Raw genomic sequence first — 22,811 nt, forward strand, 5'->3', positions numbered from 1 at the left:
CTGTTCATGTCAAGGCTAAGCAGGCATGATATGTGGTATTAGTGGCTAGAGAGGCATTTTGGTGCAGCCAGTCTAGTCATTCCTCAGTTTGGTATGACTTTTTTTAATGGGGCATTTATGATAAAGCAGTCCTGCTAAGTGAATTACCTGGCTAGACTGCCATTTGGGTGCTGACAGTCAGCCGTTTCTTACTGCAGCATTGTATATTTTTCTGGGCATCTGTGTTCAAATGATATGATATAAGTCATTTATAACGCACCTGCACACAAGTGTTTCTAGGCGCGACAAGACAAGGGATGGAAGATAGAGGGAGGACAAGACAAACGATCTTACTAGCCCTTGTGTCATTCAGATCGTGCAAGTGCGATAACGAGAAGAACAAGGGGAAAGTGCCGGGGGAAGTGCAAGGGAGAGGGGAGGGGATAAACAGGGCAGCAAGGCTCTGAGTAAGTGCTGTCAGGGCAGCACAGCTCTGGGTAGTGCAAGGAGAAAAAGGGACTGTAGGGTTACAGTTACAGCCCCTAAGTGCCTGGTAGGACCAGAGGCACTGCAAGGGTGACTGATCAAGAAAGAGTCTCGACTCAGTGAGACTCTGAAGGTAGCCAAGCAACCAGTCGGTACAACAGACAGGTAGGTCAGGTAGGCCAGCAGGGGAGGGAGAGAGAGAAAGCAGAGGAGAAGAAGAAAGTTTTGAGCTGCTTCCAGAACTTCAGGTGGTCTGCTAAAGCTTGAGAGGGGCAGGGAGGCTATTACAGAGGGAGGCACCTGTAGAGGAGAGAGATCTACCACCCACTCTCTTCCTGGAGAAGCGTCTAACCCTTAGAGAGTTTTAGGTAGCTGAGCAAAGGGCTTGAGAAGGAAGATATTTTGGAAGAGAGCGTTGGATGTAGTGCGGGCCCTGGGCCCAGAAAGCCTTGTGGACAATGCAAAGGGTCTTGGACTTGATACTTGCAGCAACTGGGAGCCAGTGGAGAGATTTCAGGGCTGGAGAGATATGATCCCTGTGTTTGAGGCCAATGATAAGAATTGCAGTCCTTTTCTGGATTAGTTGCAGGGGCTGGATAGTAGAGGAAGGCAGATTGAGAAAGAGGCTGTTGCAGTAGTCCAGCCTAGAGAGAACCAGGGCTCTGCAGACAGTGAGCTTCTGGGGGAAAGTGAGAAAGGGAAGAGTCCCTTTGAGGAGGAGCAGCTGGTAGTGGGATTTCTTGGCAACGCCTGAGATGTGAGGAGAGAAAGAGAGTGGAGTCAAAGATGACACCAGTGTTGTTTGCCTCGCAGGAAGGCGAAGGAAGAGGGCCCAAGGCGGGCGGCCAGAGTGAGAGAGGGAGAGCAGGGGCAGGAGTCCAAATGAGAAGGATCTCCATCTTACTGACATTAAGGCAGAGATAGTTGGAGGCACACCAATCCTGAATCACGGATAGACAGTCGGGAATGAGCGAGAGATGAGAGGAGTCTGAGGGGAGCCTGAAGGAAAGCGGAGTGTCTCTAACTGAAAGTTAGATGAGAATGTAGAGATCAGGTGGGTCAAAGGGGCCACATAGAGGTTGAAAAACCAGAGTGAGAGTATGGAGCGGGGAGAAAGGGACCAAGTTGGACCTGGCAGGGGCAGTCCAAGAGGAAGGAGGTCAGCCACTCAAGGGCCTGATCCGTGATGCCCAGGTTCTCATGGATTCGATTGATCAGGATTGATCGGGATGGCATGGTTGACCATGTCGAAAGCACAGGAAAGATCAAGGAGGATGAGGACAGAAGGAATGCTGGAATCAAGGTTAGAGAGCAGAACTTCAGAGGTGTTCAGGACAGCAGTTTCAGTGTCTCTGGCACTGAAGCCAGACTGGTGGTCATGGAGACAACCAACAGATTCCGTGTGGAGAGTAAGCTGGGAGATGGCCAGCTTTTTCAACAATTTGCCCAGGAAAGGGGTGATGGAGATTGGGCGATAATTTGCCGGGCAGGCAGGATCGGCAGAAAGCTTCTTGAGGAGTGGGTGCATAAGGGAGTGCTTAACGGGAGAGGGGAAAGAGTGATTACAGAAATCGGTCAAGGCTGGAGCGAGGGTGTCAATATGGTTCTTGTTGGTTCTGGTGGAGCAGGAAAGCACCTGTTTGGATGACACTTTCATATATCGGACTTGTCTAGAAACATCGTCAGGTGTTGTCAGAGAGAAAGAGGAGAAAGGAGGAAGTGAGGTAGAGATGGCTAAAGGGGGGCCAAGAGAGGAAGAGGGAGAGCAAGAGGAGATGGAGGACAGGATGTCCTGAGTTTTAGCGTAGAAGTGAGATGACACAGCCATACAGAGGGCCTGAGAGGGAACAGGAGATGTAAAGACCTCAACAGGATTGACCAGTTCTTTTCAGATTTTAAAGAGTTTGGCTGTGTTGTTAGAGGCCACAGAGACATAGGCTTTAATGTGTGTTCTATTCTTGATGAGTGTTATTGCTTCGACTGCCATTTTGGTGCAACCAGTCTAGGTATATCTAAATGTGGCCTGGCATGCTTTACTATATTGTTATTACATGTCGACACTGGTCTACCTTGTGCAGCCAGTTGGACATGTTTTCATTGTGGCATGGCATTTTTAATAGCAAAGCTTTAATGTTCCTGTGCTCTGTTGGTGCTTGCATCTATTGGATTGGTGTTACCCTACAAAACAATTGCAAACACTGTGGCTTTTTAGCTATTTTTTCTCAGACAGTGTGCTGTATGTTATATTAAAACAGATATGTATGATCTTTCTCCTAGTGCAGTGTGCGGCATATCCGTTCAGCAGCACGTTTGTGCGTATTGCGCAAATGTGATAATCTAGGCTGGCCAAGAGTGTGGCGCGACCCTTGATTTGTTGCTGAGTTGGGGGGGCCCCCTCAGCATGGCTCGCAGGGGGGCCCCCACATCTTGTGTTACGCCACTGGTTCGATTCCCGGGTCCATGCTTAGAAACCTCCGGGTATTAAGCTTGTTATAAATATCATATCAAAGGGTTGGGGCTGTGGGCTAGGAGGGCATGAGGGGCCTATTAAAAAAAAACTTTAAAAAACGGGTTGAATTCATGATGACCATAAGTGCATGAAAAAAGGGATACTTCTAAATAGCAGTCCAGGAAAACACAGAGAACCATGTAAAACGTTTCTTTCCTGTTTCCTTTCTACTGAATGTTAACATGGGAGCATTTCTGGCTACCAAACTGGTCAATAAATCTAGTTGTTTACCCTAACCTTATTTATAATCCAAGTCTGCGGTGAGGGTGCCCCCGGGTGGTATGGACAATCTTCTTGCCTCATACACCACAGGAAAGGTCGTTATCATGGGATAATTACCTTCCCTTAAATTATGGCTCAAGGCAGGGCTGAGGATCATAAGGTGTGGATGGCATTTATTCCAGGTGATAATGACCACTGCAGCGAGGCCCACGAGGCTATCGGCACAATGTGCACAAGAATAATAACACTATTGATTATGTCAGTATGTTTCTATTGGGAACACAAACATTTGTTTTTGCTCCTATGATGTCTAGAAGAAATGGATTACTTCACCCTTTTCCGACAGGATCTCATTTGAAGGGATGCCATGTGTCCTTGCCATCTAAGCAGTGCTGCTCCTGTCAAAATGGAAGCAATGAGGTAAATAAAGATGTAGTGCCCTGGGTCATGGGCAATACCGACTATTATGTGCCCTGAACCCGAGTAATGGGTTCAGAGAGAAGTGAGGGGAATGAACACAGGTTGAGAGCAAATATCGGGCCTTACTTTTAGTTGTGGGTGTAGCTAAGGGTCTTAGGTATCAGTGAGAGTTGAAATTTCGTTGCTATCTTTAAAACTGAAGAAGTTATAGAGGTTTTAGTAAGAGGCGGTTTTTCAAAATAGCCCCGAAAATGGAAAACAGAAATTCGGGTTTAAAATGGACAGATAGGTTTTCTTATACTATATTAAGGACTATGAAAAAGTGGATGCCACACATGGAACTTCACAGCTTCGTGGCCAGCGCAACCAGTCCGTGGTGGATACTCGATTTCTGGGATTTACTTTAGTTATTCAAAATCGCTAGGGAGTATAGGGAGTTATGGCTTTGTAACACAGGTGAGACAATCAGCGCAAGAAGGATTCTAACAATACTATGGTTCTGAATTAAAGATGGGTTGAGATTGGGATGATACAATACAGATATGCTATTGGTTACTGTTCTTCCTGTTATACTTACAGTCCTTTATAATTAAATTGGACCGTCAGTTCTGGTCATTGGATTGGATCAGGTCTATCGGCAGCAGGGCACCTCAGTCAAAAAATACACGGACTAGAATGGGAAGTGTATTATGAAACCAAAGCATGGCGGGCAAAATAGTAATTAAGGTAGGACGAACGTGGTTGCCATGATGCCGAATGAACAACGTAGGACTGTAGGGAGTCAGTCTACTGACAGACGCGATCCAGGAAGCACGATCGAGAGAAACTCAAGACTTTGCAGGCAATCCCTAAATGCAGAATGCCCAGTGCACAATTTATGGCACTGTACATCAGATGGCTAGTACGATAGTGTAAAACCTTAAAAGGAAAGGATTCTTTGTCAGGCTCAGGAACGAAGAGTTATCAATTAAGGGAAGCGCTAACAATGCTAAGAGATACCTTGCTTCCGCGCTCTTTTAGAACACTTATCAACAGTAAAATGTGTTAAGAAATGAAAGTAGGATAAGGAATTTGAGGGATTCAAAATAAAAATAAGAAATCACACGTTATCTAAAAATAAAGATTAAGAGAAAGATGCGCATTCATACCAACACAAAGTAGGGTACCAACCGTTGCACACTAGAGGGGATCATTTATCATGTGTTCACTCGACCGGTTGGGTTTGAACCCATGACTCTGTTCATATGACATAAGAATATTCACCAATCAAGGCAGAATGATTGGGGAAGACTACGCCAATATGACCTTAACTGCAAAAATCCAAAATGTCTCAAACTCTGAGGTTGTATGCATGTGGTTTTCAAAACTAATTCAATGTTTCATAGTTTTTTCTCTGTGCATTTGTTTCAACCCATACACATCCCTTGCCTTTCCCCCCTCCTTTATGTCTGTGTTCATTGCAACATGGTGAATGGTCACACACAAACTTACCACATACGTTTCTACAATTATGGGATGGACACATCCATGTGATTGATGCATTTTTTGACACATTGTAACACTTGAACACCATTTGTATCACTGCGGCTACTTTTGGTTTTATTATATGTTCTTGTACTATTGATTGATTGGTTGAAATCACAATAGCCATGATTTGAAAAAGGCAGTGGCATCTGCTGAAACAGGTGTAATCATAAAAGGCAACTGTACAAAAATACTAAAACACCATTCATCAACACAAAAAATTGTGTGGAGTCCACTTTATTCATGGTGCATGAATTCCTCAAGTAGTAACATCAATAAGTGCAATTTTTGTTGAAAACGGAGTAGAGGAACTGTATTTCTCCGTTCAGTTACCAAATTCGTGTGACAAAAAGTTGTTCACAATGGAAAGGAGGTCGCTGAGGTCAACCGTTTAGTATCCACAGTGAAGGGTTCCTCAGTAAGCACTCTGAATTATAATGTATGCACTCCACGGGTGCCTCAGAATGTTGTTTTCCACTCTAAACCAGGGGGCCCCCAACCATGTTGAAAATGGCCCCCACAAGCTGAGTAGTAGTACTCTTTGGCCTATGGTCATTAGCCTTTAAGGGCGACCTCTACCGACATTCTACAGATTCAGCCAGGTTGTGCTTCGTTTACGGCAATGAAATGAAATTATATTTTATTTATATCGCGGTCGTACACAAGTACTTTCCTGCAGAAGATATTAGCAGATAATTATTGATTCATACACTGTTTTATCATTTGATATTCCCCTCCTTATTGCAACAACACATGTTTTTTTTTTTGTATTTGCTTTGCCTCATATTATCTTTGGGCCCCTGGAAGCTTTTCCACATTGCACAGAGCGTCGGTGCTGTTAGATCATTTTGGCGGCGACTGACGCAGTAATCATTTCACTCATTCTTTTTCAGATCCGCAACAGGTCCTCTTGACCATGCCGATTGCAGCATCCTAACAACATAACTTGTGCATCATAGAGATTGCTTACACACTGCACATCCTCTATAATTTAGGCGTCTTATTTTATATGCAAGCTCTCCACTCTGCCAGAAAGTGGGCATTTCGAAATATTTGGTTTTTATATATCTTTGCCTATAAATAGTACTCACATTTATACTCCCAGGCTTTTTTAGCCCCTATCTAGTCCACCACCACAAGAAAAAAGTAGTTTTCGGCAGTTAATGCTCCAGGCGTTTAAGTTGCACAGGTAAGAGAGCAGCAAGACTTCAGAGTACTCTTGTCTGGCCCTGAAGCATTCTGTCTATGGGTGGAAGGTCATAGAACATTGACTGTATTACTCAGTGGTTTAAAAGAAAGACTAATGCACATGGGGATGTTACAGTACTTATCTACATAGACCAGCTACCATAAATGTTATGATGAATTACACCTAACTAACAGCTTAGGGACTTAATGCTGTTGGACAGAGGTTCATCATTTCTCCTATATCCCTCCCTTTTCGGCTTACCTCATGCTTTCCCCAAGCATTCATCCAAACAGGTCCATCTCTTGGTGTGGACAGATATGTCAGCTGGCTTGGTGTAGAGTAGCAGCTGTATACATCTGCAGGAGATCCCGCCCCTTACCTCCCGTGTATTGAAGACATGAGTCCATGCCATGTTTGACACCAGCCGTTGTGCCAATACCGCAGCAAGTGTTTGGAAGAAGATACCCATTAAGAAAACCTTATCAAATGTGCTCCCGAAGTGACAACAACCTGCAGGAGGAACTCCGTCAAGCAATATAAGAAACAGCAAAGAATAGGAGCTAGTGACATCATAAAAAATGTGCCCGACGTCCCGAGATACTGGCTGATGATGATGTATGGATTCTAGAGGGCCAATGACGAAGTAAGGATTGAGTGAACTCTCAAGTGTAAAAGAAGATTACATGTGCACTAAGTGCTGCAGAGAACAACCGTTCAATAAATGTACAGACGCTGAAACACAAGGTAGATTAAGTCATCATAGAAGCCGGCTACAAGTAGTGAATACAATTCAGGCAAAGCCAGCATTGCATAGAGAACCCGACGTTGGTATCATAAATTAAGTAAGCCAGAACCGATGAAGCAGGAATGGATAACTGTGTCACAGCAAGAATAATACGCTCATGGAGCTGCGTGGTGAGGTTGCCTGGCCTGAAGTCAAGATTCTAGAAATCGAGGTCAGCTATCTTCTCTGAAGAAGGAGTATGCAGACAATGAACCTTCTCACGCTAAGGTGAAAGAAAGAACACAAACGATGGCAAGCTTTAATTCATTTAGAGAATTTAAAAGCTGCCAGATGGACCAAATCGTGGTCCTCCGTCACGTGAGCCAAGGATGGAAATATAGTTTGAACTTGGAGTTCCAGACACGATAGCGAGTGCCCTCACTTCCATGCATTCTCAAGGACAAGGATACTCTGCAAGGCCAAGTACAAAGACATTTCATGGCAGAAGGATTGGGTGATGAGAGATGTTGGGCTAATCGGGTGGTGAGGTAGTTTCACGTCCTGTCTCCTTGCACCTGGGTCTGGGCTTACATGTTGCTAAATGATCTGAATGTTCCAGACATGGTACAAGCATGCCAACCAATTATATTAGTCCATATAATGAAGGACCTTATAGTTTAAAGACCATTGAGAAACTTTGTATGTAATGTTTCTGAAATTACATGTTTTTAGAGGTAGGCATAGGTTGTCCACCAGACAGCCAATAGCAATCCTAGCTCCTGTAGAAATGTATACTTAGATATCTCCCTTAGCCAATATCGACCCTTGATAGGTTCTTCACTATTGCCACGTAGTATGACGTTACTCTGACGCATTTTGTGTATAAGAACCACCTTTTGTGTGGATATCCTAGAGAGACTGAGCGTCCGTCCATTGATATTCGTTGTAACCTGCCTGTTTTAGATAATTGCTAATAAAACAGTACTTTGCCATCTTCCTGAGTACTCTGGTGTGATCCCCTCCATTCCATATGCATGTTCCTAAGTGCCATAAGTTCATTGGCAAAACCATTTGTGCTGTCAGAATTATTAGAATACAGTAATATCCCTGACATTATTGACTACCTTCTAAGCATTCTGATTGTGTCATTTCACCCATCCAATGTCAATAGCGTAATAAGCATACATTTGCCAGCAGTGTCCCAACTCCCTCACTCTTTCACTACCTCACCCCTCTCACTCACCCCCTCCTCTGTCTCTCTCTCTTCCTTCCTTACTTCCCTCCATCCCTCCATTCCTCTCTCTTTTCATATCTGACAATATAACAGGATACAGCTTCTTGTAGAAATACATACGCCATGCTCCACTCCATCAAGTAAATGGGCACTGTGCAAGGTTTTATGAGGCTAATGAAGGAATCTTGCACCCTGAGTGGGTACATAATTCATTGTATAGATTACTTCAGTCCCTCCCCCAGGAATGAACCATTTTGCAACACCGGCGGCGAGGAATTATTTCCCAAAGCACATCACCCTCTGGTGATCCATAACCAGGTCTTGAAGGTTTCTGGGCTTTTGCCGGTCCACCACTTATGTCAGACACCTTACGCATCTGCGATTCAGTGCTAGATCCCACTTGAGTCGGGCAGATCTACCTTCATGGTTATGGTGCCACCTACATTAAAGTGACAGAACCCCATGACTGGACAACCACCTTCTTCACGTCCAAGTCTTAAGTTCCAATCTTCTGATCTTTGCGGCCGGCCACCGGTCCTCAGGGTCCACTACTGACCGAACCTTGAGGCGGCCTGAGCTTCCTCAATGTCTACAATCTCTCCAGACAGAACTCAGTCGCTACCCCTTGCCAGCAGTCCTGCCAAGAAGATTTTGTATACCATTCAATACAAATGTCAGAAAGTTTCCACCAAAACTACAATGAAGTGTCGCATCCACAATTGTGGTCTTAAACCTAACTATTCTGCTCTTCACTATGTGGATTTCTGAAATGTACATTAACTCGTGCTTCACTTCTAGTCATTCACCAACAATGACTGGGCTACAACAGCACTTTTGTCAGATTGTTGAAATCCATAGCCTTACAACTATATAGAAAGGATAGCGCACACACACACGCACTCACTCATGGTCACACACACACACACTGCAAGCATACCGTGAGCCTTCAGAATAAGAAAAATTACATTTCACAGGAAATTAAATATGCAAATAAGTAGAAAAGTATCGGCCTACACTGATAATCACTGTAGTGGACAGTGCAAGTGATACAATTCAGAGCTTTCAAGGTGTCACATGACTGACATTGACTGATATCTCTGCGCTCAACACCGGACGAAGAATGCTCATTAAACTAGAGCGAACCTAACCAAATAAAAGGCATGGCGTGTAATTGCAAGTCTGATATTTCCCATTGTGCGATAACGGCAACAGCACTCGACTGAAAAACCATTGCAATGAACGCTATCGAAAGTGAGAGCCGTCTGGGGCTGAAATGCTACACCCTGCTGGAGTAACCGGAGACCCCGTGCAACACCATCGCACCGCTGCAGCAGGGGATTTGCTCGCGCTGTGTTGTGGGACGTTGCGTGCAAAGAAAAGGACCTTTGATATAGTTCAGCCAGTGGTCGGCTAAACCACGGAACGCTGGATGGGCCAAAACAGTGTCAAAATGAAAAATGTTTTGAAAAGCAGGTTGGTAGCGCAGCGCCCATGCAGGGCCTCTGGTGTATGCGATGCTGACATGTTGGCTCAACTTGCAGATCTCTGGGTCTTACACAAGGATGGCTCAGCATGGAACACGCCATACAGAGAAGGTCTGAATGGCTTCCTTGCCCGGGCACTGGCGGCCGTGCAAAGAAATATCAAAACTTCAATGCAAACAACGTGGGCCTTAGTCACAAAGCTGTGCACCCAAGCAAATCAAGGATGTCCAGGAGCATCGCAGGCTTTCAGCTGATGCACAAAGCCTTAGCTGGAGTGAACCTGGGCCTGCCTGCTGAATCTCTGATATGCTCATTTGCAAATGTGATTCACAACGATGTGCTCTAGGACATTTCAGAGATGCTACACCCCTCTTATCTGCTCCAGTTTTAGGCTCTGTGGATCAGATTTGAGGATTCAGGGGTACCTGAGATGCCCACAGGCCCCTACAGATGCGCTGCAGGTGAACAATCTTTGTGAATAAGGCTCTGGGGCCCGTTTCTGAAAAAGTGTCGCAACTTATAGAAGCACAGAGGATGCGCTTCTTTTCCTTGCGCCACATTAGGAAATGCGCAGGCCACCCTGGTCACATAGGTTACCTGTGCATTTCCTGGGGGCTCTGCGCCAGGGCGTAAGGTGCACTGCCAACCTCTTTGCATACATTAGTGTCAGACGCGTCCTCCCAACTGTAATACATTACAGGCTCACAGTGAACGGCCCTTAAATCAACAGTTCTTGTGAAGTGTTAATCAAAAGAAAGCATTTCTATCAAAGTTTGGGGGATAGAAGTACAAGTGCAACAGCAGTGGTTCAAATGGCGGCTGTGGCACTTGAAGACAAATGAATGAATGGTGTTGAAAGTGACCCTGTCATGCTTTGTGCACCCCCTTCTCCGGTTACCAAAAGGGGCAGGGGAAAGTGTGTAATTTCTGTGCATTTCAAGGCGTATGCTATTTGCGAACTCGGGCTGTGCATTGACGTGCTCAGAAATACTCCTTTGTGCAAATGTGCAAAGCAGATGGGAGAGGACCTCTGCATGTTAGGCATCTGTGCAGCGATACACCTGCCCATTGTCAATTCCACATTCGTAAGTGTCTGGATGAGATTTTACAAGCAAATACTCTAGCGAGAAACTCCTAGTTTATATGTTCTGCACTTAATAAAAAGGCCACGCATTTTCTATGTGAGGTTTTATATGATATGATATTGCATTTATAACGCGCCTGTACACAAGTGTTTCACCAGGAACCACCATTAGGAACAGTTGCGGATCTGTCATTGGAAATTTGATCAGGTCCACGGCATCCATCTTCTGATTAAGTGCAGGATTCGCAATTATAGCTGGTGCTGTAATGATGCGGACAGCCACATCCTGTGGAAGAGAGAGCGCCTGCAAGGACGTGGATGGCGGCATCCGGTGCAAGCAGATCATTACAGAGCGAGACAGGCACAAATAGGTGAAACACCGAGAGAGAAAGACTGCGAATCCGGAAAAGAGACATACCTTTAGTAATACAGGCTCTCTGACAAAATAGTGAGAATGTTGAGTGAGCGGACCTAGTGCACAGCTCTACAAACCTCAACAGCCCCCCTCCCCCAGAGTAGTGGCCGGAACAGGCACTGCAGGTTCTGGGCGCTGCCCTTTCACTCCCTCAAACGTCCACAGCCCTTCTTTCAGCATCATTACCGCATCTGCCTTTCAGAACCGACTATGGTGACCCATGATCAGCATCAGCCACCAGAGGCTGCCCCCCCCCGCAGAATTAACCAGCCCCCCTCACTTCCTCACAATCCTTCCGACTGTCAATCCTCCGCAACTCTCCAGGAAACCTGGGAATCGGGGCCCCTATACAAGATCCATTGCAGTCATAGAGGGGTGCTACTCTACTCCATTCAATTAATTGAAGAGGGCAAATTAACGAGAAGAGCACTCATGCATAATTAAGCAATAAACACTCCACAGACAGGGGCTTTGCCGGGCCAGGTAATGTCCGGACCCGTTTCGCGAGGGCTTTAAAGGGAGACTAGGAATTACCTGTCCTGGTAAAGTCCTCTGCTCGGAGGGGTTTATTGCTATTATCATCTCGGCATGTTTTACTGGGATGCTAATATTTTTATTCTTTCAATTTGAGAAATGGCGGGCTTGCCATTTCTCAACTTGAAAAAAACTACAAACCAAAATGGCCGCTGTGGAGTAGGGAGAGGGGAAATACACATAGTTTCCTTTCCCTTTCCATGGCGGCCATTGCCGTGATTGAGATGCGCTGGGAACACCGACAAGGGTGCATCAGGTAAGTGGGGTGGCAAAGGACGGGTGAAGGATATGGAAGCCATTGAATGGCATAAGATTTGATTGTTCAGCCACGTGCAGGCTCTGCTAGTAGGAAAGCTGTTCCCCACTATAGCAGATACGTTTGCCCCCTTTCCCCCCTCTTCTACAGAGGGTGATTAACCTGGGATTTAGGCATTAAAGTGAGTAGACACCTTGTAACCGTTTTGGTTGCCTGGCCCTCTATATCGGGACCTACAGTTCAGTTATCTATTGCCAAGCTTGGATTGTTAGACCATCATGCTAATCATGCCTAGAGCGGACAGTTGGTCCAATGGATTGAAAACTGCCAATGTGTTGGTTCGGCTTTGCCAGAATGTAAACAATTTCTGGCAGGGTGTTGCTAGACCCGAGTGACTCTGTCTGAGCTCTGTGTTTGTTCGGTGGTACTTGTTTCGAGCCGAATTACATTATGGTCTTTTTCGGGAGTTTAAGAGCAACTGTAACAAATGAAGGACTATCGTTTAGTCTTCTACTCTCAACATGGTGCCTGACTACTTACTGTAACTAAGTTTCCAACAAAATATTTTTCGGCAATTTACAGCTTCTAGTAACCAAGGAAGGACTATTTCCGCACTCCTAAAATGGAGTTCGGTCTTTTCCAGTGATATAGTTCCGGGCTTGATCCTTTTCTTTTTTGTGGGTTTTCTTACATAGAGGATTGACCGCTGCAGTGGGTTTGTCTTGTTACCTACGCGAGAGAGCACATATTCGACCGTGTCTATCCTTCATAGATTGAAGAATAAGGTATGACATTAGGTTTGGCATCTTAGTAAGACACTCGTGCCTTTGTTCACAATAGATGCAGAATCACTACTCAGAATTTCCTCAACGGGCGACACACTTATTGACTTTTGGATTTGTATTCTATCCTGTAGATTCCCTATACACGGAGCCGCTTGGAATACAACATTCTTCCAAAACTAGCTGCACATCGAGGTTCTCGATTTTACCACGCCACTGGATCCATTCAGACTGAGCGAGTTTCTGAACTAACGCTATCCGCTCAAGGTAAGATTCTTGACAGAATCCTTGAGCCCATTTTGCACACTCGACAAGGAGCCATGACTTGTGGTTGTCTTAGTAGTGGATAGATTATTACACCTTGGCATTCTTCCTTTAGGAGTACCCAAACGCCCTTTTGGAACTGGTAATGCTTGCTGATCCAGAGATTACAGTGACAGCTATTAACACGTACTCTTAGATACAAGAGGATCTACAAATGTAGAGGTAAGACTACAAGAGATTTTTGAGAAGAGGGAGCATTTTGTGCAGTATTTTATGTGTCAGATCATATAGCCATCCTATTTAATCAATAGGTTCTCTACAGATGGAACAGATATTCCCCACCTGTTGAAAGCAACTTGTCCAACTAAGGGCCACCAACCTTTGAGGATTATATCCACGTGCTGGAACAGGTAATGTATCTACCTCTTCAAGCCATGACAATTTGAGATTGTCATAAGGAACAGAAGCAATTAGAGCTTACCCTTTTTGTTTTTGTTTTATCAACAGTTACACCAACCAACAAGTGAATACAACTTAATTGAAATAAGACAGATTGTTTTTATTATAACTTTAGCCAAAGTGACACATCTCCTGATGAATGTCCCATACCAACGTAGAGGACAGAAACATGTTGAGCCTTAAGTTCTAGTGATGGTAACTAGAATTCTATGTGAATACAAACGAAGTGCTTTAACAACAGGAAGATGACAATTGACTCTAATGTTGTTTCATAAATAACTGTGTTCACTAAATACTCAGTCTTCAATTACGAAGGATTTTTTGTCACCCAGACAATTGTGTATTTTTGTACTTTTTATAACATTTTTTATTAATTATATGTTTTGTACTCTCTTTATGAGATTTTTTATGATGTTCTCAAATAAGTTTTAGATTGTTTTGAATGTATCTGCATTGAGGTATAACGGTTGATAATTTCTAAACTACCTTCTGTTTATATATTGTCTACACTTTTCCCAAAAAAGGTAGAATATTTATTTATTTATTTGGATTTGTGGAGCGCACTGCAGGCCAGAGGCATTGAGGTGCTATACGAGCAACAGAAGAAGGCTTGATTCAGGGTTACAGGAAAGCCACCCATCATAAGTAGTCTTAGTGCAGGGTACATGGTTACACATACAGAAATAGGTATCACTATAGAGTGATTGTTTGGGTTTCCCTGTGTTTTCAGAAACCCTGAGTAACTAATCATATCAAGCACATAATTGAAAGGCACTGAAACCCACTAAGACGCTGCTTTGGATCTAGTTTGTAAAATACTCTTTACAAAACCTGTCCATTCACTATACTAACATCATGTTATTCACATGTCTTGAGGAAGGTGCTGCCAGCTCGAAAAACGTGTTGGAATAAAATTGACACAATTAAAATTGGCAGAATATTAAACATGATGTATACACTCTCTGTGTTACAAATGTCCTCTCCATGCAATTCAATGGATATGCATTAAGGGAAATTATTAAACCAAAAAACTGATAATTGTACACAAGTTAGGCCACTGAACGCGGTACCATGTCTCCACAGAGTAGGGGTGTAACGGTATAATGCTATACTGTTATAGATACCGTGAACAGCTTAATTTAACTATAATAACCGTCACCTTGTTTATACCGGTATACCATTTTAGGGCCTGCAGCTATTAAGTGAGCTTTTCAATCTGATTTGGAAAGGTTGCAGTAAGCAAGTGCTGAACAATCTGGATCTTGCACTGTGGGATGTGGCGTTTGGCAGACAAGAGCATAGGGAAAGTGAGGCCACATTAGTAAATTCAGCTTTGATGCTGTGACTGCTCTTTCTCTGTGATCAGTAGAGTCGGGTTAAAGATCAGCCGATTTGTAGTTTTCCCACCAATTTGAAAGATGGGGAACTACACATCCCAGAATTCAAAGGGGGTAATTAACTGGATGCTCTTCTGATGCATGTCCACAAAAAACGTTAGCTCTGTTGACAGTATGAACACTGGGCCTCTCAGCGCTTTGTGCTAGTATATAAACTACCCCCCCCAACCCCCAATGTCCTCCGTGTAGATTTACACATTGGCACTAGAGTTGTTGCTTCGCTTGATTCTTCACCTGCCTTCTGCATATGGCACTGGACTCAATCAGGCAGGACAGATTCTACATTCAATTTGAAGTATCCAGAGCAATGGGGTGAGATATTTCTCAGGTCTATCCTCGATTTGTGACACCACCCATGAAAGCATTCCTCCATCTCAACTCACATGACAAGGGTCCTATGCGCTCAGACCTGGGAAAATGGTAATGATGGGACGGTGGTGATGTGGTGGTCTAAGTTTTTGTGCCACTATCTTTAAGAATGTAAATGAACATGTGTTGCAAGAATCAAGAAAGTAATCAACAGCGCCCACTGAACGCTTTCCTGTTAGGATTACATGGTCAGTGGTGACTCCTACATCAGACCTTTATAATACACCAGGCAGATGGCAAACAAGCTATAGTGATTTGATCAATATGCAACCTTTCGGTGAGTGTGTGTTGGCTATGACATTTTGACAAAAGAAACACAATAACATAGGCTTTCAGACCTCACATGAGTGACTTTTCTCCCTTTAATGGGAAAAAGCATTATCAAAACAAACTTTTATGACTGATCACAGCGAGGGGTCATGATGCCCATGCCATGTGGTTCCAAAATAATGCAGGTCGAGGCCGATTTACAAAACGATGACCTGTGACTGAGCAGCAAGCTCATTGCTCAAAGTGTGCATTTTAACACTTCCACTGGTCACTCTTTCATTCAAGGTGATCAACGAGTGAGCTCCATGAAAGACCAAAATCTGCAACCGCCTTAGATTCCTGGAGGATCAGCTAAAAATGTTCAGGGATAAAGTTTCAAAATGCTGACAATTTATGACCTTTTGAGAAAATATTTGTTAAGATTAGTTAACTCCACCTGCTATACCGCGATAACCATGATTTTCCATCATTTAGCAAAAAGGTTGTCATACCGCCATGAAACCAATACTGTGACACCCATACCACAGAGTAGCTGTTTGATGGGAACTCCCCAGGTTGTATCCATTGTGCCCCTTCACCAGGGGGGTATCCAGTCTTCAGGAATAGTGTGGCCAAAATTCAGAGTGCCCCAACATGCAATGGGGCAGTCCAGAGTCAAGGTCAAGTTACAAGCACTTGAAATAACAATGGATCTCAAAACACATACCCTATAAACTATCATATACTCATGAAAATAAAATGTATGCATTATCAATAGTTTATGTGTGTGTGGGTTTACTTTTGATATGGTGTCTTGCAAACACAGGATATAGAGATACTGTGGCAGAGGTTACACTTCTGAGTGGTTCACAAAGCTACTTCAGCACAGTTATCCAAAGGGGGGTGGGTCACTTCCATTTAGTTAGTGACTGAGGATGGCGCTAGAGAGTCTTTACACAAAGCAGTGGGGTCTACTCCACACCCGTTGAAATATTGATGCTCCTGCATTGGAGAAAATTGCTATTTTCATTCAGACTCTTTCAATGTGTGTTTGAATTACAATAATCTTGTAAAACATAGAACCAGTTTTCAGTTTTTCATTGGTGAGTTGGCAACTGAACTTTTGTAATAGAAATTAATATTTTTTTACACTAGGTGGTAATAATTTAGGTACTGCCGAGATGTTTCACTAACATGCTTACTGTCCTATGATTTAATTTTGTAATGAGGCTATTGGTACATTCATGCATCGATGAAGCTCCTATAAGGTTGAAAGACGTCACAGCATTTAGAATGTTAGTGATTTCTTCATGTTCCATGCCAGGCAATGCACCTGATACCTTAACAAAGAACTGTTTGTTTCCGACAAATCAGTGTTTTTGTCAACTCTAATTGGTTTTCTTCAATGGCAGTTGAGGCTCCTTCAGATTCTTAATGAACGTCCTTATTGGACATGTCTTCACCTATCAGCTGGCAGAATTAGCTGCCTGATTTACAATTAGGCTATATTCTTATTATGGTATTCATTGAGCACAGACCTAGCTTCTGGAAGCAGCTGAGTGCTTTACAAGTCATAGAGGGTAGCAAAGATGCAAGATGTAATAGAGGGGGAGCTTAGAAAGTGGGAGGGGGAGGGTGACAGCAATGGATCTACTTGTAACCTTGTGAGGAAACAGGGAGAGCAGATCACCCAGACTTAGGTTAGGTGGGGAGTGGAGGATGTGTGGACATAGGTGTTAGGTGTGGGGCTTAATCAAAGGACAAAACAAACTTAAATGAAAGGCCCATTGGGAAAATGACCTGCCAACCTTCAAAAAACCTTCCCACTGAAAATGGGCCTCTTAAGGCAGACTGTGTGGGTTTATCCAAGTAACACAAGGAAGAGTGATGTGAATGGACAAGCATTGGAAATTGAAAGGCCTATTTTTCATTACAAAAGGAAAGGCCAAACTGAAAAGTAGCTCTTTTCAATGAAACTGCCAACTGTCAAAAGGTGTTGCACTACGACAACTCAGACACACTTTTCAGCATAAAAACGGGCAGCAGATAATTAAAAATATATTTTATGAATGACTAAAATAAACAGTCCTCTACTTTCAGCGGCCACATTTAAAAATCAATGCCGTGTGCAAAGAAACAAGAAAAACACTGATGCAAAAGCAAAGTGAACCATGATCAGTAATATACAAAGGGCCTCATCACGAGTTGCCGGTATCCCGACTGGCATACCGCCTAACTTTATTTGTGTTACCGTCCACGCATCTGGCGGTATTAGCACCGGATCATGGGTTGGGCAGTAACCGTTATTCCCCATTGGGTCCATTGGCTTGTGTCTGCCGCAGTGTGCTAACCCGCTTGTGTTAATATATGCACTATTTAATCAGTAACAGTAGTCATGTGGAGATGTTGAGAGAGAGCTTCACTTTTTGTTTGCTTTGTCTCCGGGTTATGAAAATTCATTATTGTACGATCGGACCGAAAAAAAAAGATCAGACCGTACAATACGACCGAAAAATGCTACCACCAAAGCTTCGAACACCAAAAGTTCGAACCTTTGGTGGTAGCATTGCAGGTAGGTAAAAAAAAAAAGACTGCGGGTGTTGCGGGGGAACACCCCGGCAGCCCCCGTAGTATGTAAGTGTGTTCGCATGAGAAAGGTGCAAACTTTTGGTAGTTCGCACCTTTCTCATGCGAACTTTCCGGCTGCGGGAAAATCAGCCGCGGTCGGATCACTTAGAATCGAAAATTCATGGCTCACTAATGTCAGTTCTGCTGTGCTACACATATGTGTGCATTGCTATATGTATGTTTCTGTACATATATACATATATGTGTATATATATATATATATATATATATATATGTCTTTTTTTGTATTTGACTTTTCTTCTATAGCGCTTTTTGCCAAAGCGCTTTACAAAACTTACTGAGATGGTATAATGAAATGATGACAACATGATGCACAAAGAAAAAAAAAAGCCAGAGCAAAGAAGAAAAGAAGGCCATACAAAAGGAAAACGAAATGATGACGTAAATAACAGACTGTGATGATACTCCAGCAATAAAGTGAACATGCAGGGCAGTAATAGGCCACCCCACCCACATACTTAGATGACAACGGGGTGAGAGGCCAAGCTTAAAAATGTTAAAATACAAAAGTCATTGGCAAGACAAGTCAAAACCGCTAAAGAGAAACTGGAGTACCAAGATGATGCAGAAAATAATGCGGGCATTGTTGGACAATAAAGAGGAGACAACCTTCCCCCAAAACAGTCACTAACGCAAACAGGCACTCGAGGAAAGGAACCCCAAAATCCATGAGACTCCCAATAGTGGGGACAACACACACCAACTCCAAAGGGGAGTTCCTACAATTGGGAGCACAACTGCTCAAAGACACAAATAGGTCTCCACTAGCAGTCACCTGCCCCTGGGCACAACCGGGCTGTGGTCCTCCAACTTCCCCACAGCAGCCGCCCGAATGCCCCCCACTTCACTTCAGACCACATGCAGAATGCGGCGACAGTCGGGCCCTCTGCCAGCAGCACCACACTGCTTGGGAGGACTTTGCTCGCTTCAGCATCCCATATCAGCCTCCAAGGAATAGGGTGGTGAGGCAGCGCCAGCCCCATGCCGGCCAATGGCCGTCCAACACCCGTTTCCAAGGTTATAGAGGTGGCTGGATGATTCTACCTCTCTTCCTACATTAAATACTTAATTTAGTTTGGGCTATTAGGTGGTGCTTTAGTATGTACCTGTATGTTGAAACTATTGCATTAGAGTACAGATCGAGAGAAATGGCACATGAGGAGGGGCACAGAGCTTGGAGCTGTTGTTTGGTCATTTGCCAACCCATTGACTGCCCATCATGACCATTCCCTCCCAATTCATGCCCCTCCTCCTCCAAAACACTTCTTCATGAGAACTCTTTGAGCTCCCTATAATCAAGCCTTACCATCACTCTAAGTGCCTGCTAGTGTTTTCTCAGAGCAGTCTTCTGAGAGTTAATGACTTACTTGGAGTTGTAAATGTGCTACTGGTGTAATAGAAATGCTGTCACCACGTCTACCTTCAGTGCATTCAATGTATAAGCACATGTGTGTCCTTCAATGAACAGCTGTAAAAAACAAGAACTGGCAAAGCCAAGAGTTTTAGCTTGTGTATTAGTATAAGGCAGGCATTGCTACTATATGCCCAGGTTCTTGCACCATTTTGCAGCTGCTACCATCGATGGACAGTTATTACCACTACGGCAGTGCTTGGCAAGTGCCTTTACAATGCCTTCGCAAAGCCCAACTTTTGGCATTGCCAATGCTTGTTTCTTTTGTTTCAGAATTCTCTTACTCCAAACAATGCAGACATTGAAGCATTTTGGCTTCCAAAGAAATTGACTCAATGCTCCATTTTTAGGCACAACTTCCTCTCCCAAAAAGCGAACCGAGGCTTGCCTTGTTGCTGACTCCATACCAAGCTCGTTAGGCAGCCATTTTCTTTCTTACAAAAACCACACTGTTCACTTCCAACAATTGTAAGTCCCAAGTGGCTCAGCGGTTTACCCCTTTTTCGTTCCTCATTTGTCACGGTCGGAAGTGCTGCTATCAGAGCAAAGCCCCACATCCTAAGAGGCACTATCGTATTTCAACAAACATGTGTTTAGAGGCAAACAACACACGGAAACACGGAACATTTACAAGCCAGAGACTCTAGGGTTTCCCGCCACATTCCCGAAGGCTTGCAGGGCTTTGTTCTTAGGTTTGGCTGTTGGAACGCAGTGCAGTGGGGTATGGACTGCGCATGACCTCAGCCATCATCAGGCCGCGAGCCCAGGAGACAAGCAGTTTGTTCCCCATTATTGCCCATTACCGTGATGATGGCGATGTCTACCGGTAAATGCATTCTTTATTAACCTGGTTTAAAAAAAAACAACAAAAAACTCTCTCTCTCTCTCTCTCTCTCTCTCTTTCTCTCTCTCTCTCTCTCTCTCTCTCTCTCTCTCTCTCTCTCTCTCCTCCCCACCCCCGTAATCTGCACAACCATGTCATTTGAATCAGGCCTGTTTCATTTTCATCCACAATGGTGTATTGAGGACAGATGCTTGAATCTGCAAAGATAGCTTTTGCTGAGGGTTACCGCTTTTAGACATACTTATTTTTTATTTTTTTTATTTTATTGTTATATGGTTAAAAAAATAACCTTTAACAAACTACAGATAAATCTACAAAATCAACCGATTCAATAATTCTATCAAAACAAAATCTACAAAATGTCATCACAATAACAATCATTTAAAAATGTACTCACACAATCCATTACAAAATAACGAATACCATTTCTTTCCTTCTTAATACACACTATACACAGATTTATGCTGAAACACCCTCAATTCAATTACATTGTTTACCTGTTAATTCTCCAGATCCGCTAATTAGACATAATGAAAAAGGATGGCAAAAATGTACTGCTTACAGAGGTGTAAGGGGAACCAAAAAAGACCCTGGAAATAATGTTCAAATTGGCCCCATAGTACACATTTTCAGCAAGCCCAATCCTTTTGCTTTGGGAAAAACGTGAAATACCCCTCAAAAGAGGACCAGGGTACAGAAGCCTACCTGGAAATCTCCCTGACTGCTTACATTGAAGTTGCTCTGTTGGTTAAGCGTTGGCTTTGGCGCTTTGTGACTTTCTTCGCCGTTGGTACATTTATGTTTCTTGGCCAAATGATTCCCTTCCCAAGCAGCTGCGCCACAAGACAATGGCTGCAATATATGAGTTTTCCCTCACAAAGATGGCGTCAAGGATCAGGCGTAGAATATCAGACCCCCTCAGAAATGACAATACAAACATTTTCAATGTGGAGGTGAAAGATGTATATTACCGAAGCTTGCGGTTGTATTTTACACAGAACAATGACAATATCAGACAGAGGCATTGCAAAGGGGGGGGTAAAGGGGTTTTAGCCCCTGGTCTTTTGGTTGTATCCCAGGATAGAATCTCAGGAGCTACAACCAAAAGACTAGTTAGCCCCCAGTCCTGACAGTTCCGACAACAGCGTAGCCCCGGGTCTTTTCCAGACCTAGCAACACCCCTGATATCAGACAAACTCAAATGCAAAGACGTTTCGGCCATATCTCACTATCCGGACATGCCTCTGCCCCATGAGACCACTGCAGTGGTGAAGGCCATAGAATACAAGCTTTTTAACATAATGTAACGTGACGTAGCATAACGTAATATAGAAAACATTACAGCCATCCTGATCAAAGTGGGGCTGAAGAAAAAGGGATTCGAAGGCTACTTGGCCCTCTTGTGAAAACAAAATCAAAATATCGAGGCTGAGTACCCCAAAAGGAAATACACCGGACACGGGTTAAAAAGAAACATAGAAAGTACTTTAATTTATACTGAATTCAGTTACAAAGAACAGAACAAAATCAGATAGCTATCGGCCCTCAGTGCAACACTGCAAACTCCAGCGTGGTTTGGTGTATTCAGTGAGAGACACTGTACATTAGAATTCATTGTTCTTTTATACTATTTGCGAACACGATGTCCAACCCTACTTCGGGTTAATATTCCTCTAATACATTACTGATCTAGGGTTCATGCTGAGTTCGCATATCCACATGTAACTGGTTTGCTTTTAATACATGTACAACAAGCCTACATGGCAACTGTGTGTTCTCGGATTCTTCATACAAATCTTCTCAAACATTAATACAATGTATTTAAACAAGTGTTCTTAGTTCAGTATTTGAATACATTGTTCTTAACATATGCTTGTGGATTAGTTTAATTGCACAAGTAATCCTTTACACAGAGGTCAACGAAGGACAAGGTCTCAGTTCACGACCTCAACAAGTGGCCTGCATGCAAGTTACATATTAGCTACATGCAGCGGTCAAGACGGCCCTGTTGTATTTCGGAATGACATCGTCCACCATTTTAACTCACAGGGTGACTTTACAAAGTGAACCTAAAATGGCGGATTGACCTAAAATGGCGGCTTACATTGATTTTAAGGTCAGGATCTTGCAACACGGATTTCTTCGCAAGTGACTTACAAGCAGCTTGGCGTAGGCCAATATACATATATTCACTGCAATAGGAGGCACAATATAATTTCTCATTTGACACTCTTGACTACCTGATGTTCGCCTTCCCACCCATCACAAAGTTTGTACATTTCTGATTTGGAGCACAAGGCTCATTTTAAGATTCTTTAGGTATCCTT

Source organism: Ambystoma mexicanum, chromosome 6p, assembly GCF_040938575.1.
Source record: "Ambystoma mexicanum isolate Mex_15411 chromosome 6p, UKY_AmexF1_1, whole genome shotgun sequence".
Lineage (NCBI taxonomy): Eukaryota > Metazoa > Chordata > Amphibia > Caudata > Ambystomatidae > Ambystoma > Ambystoma mexicanum.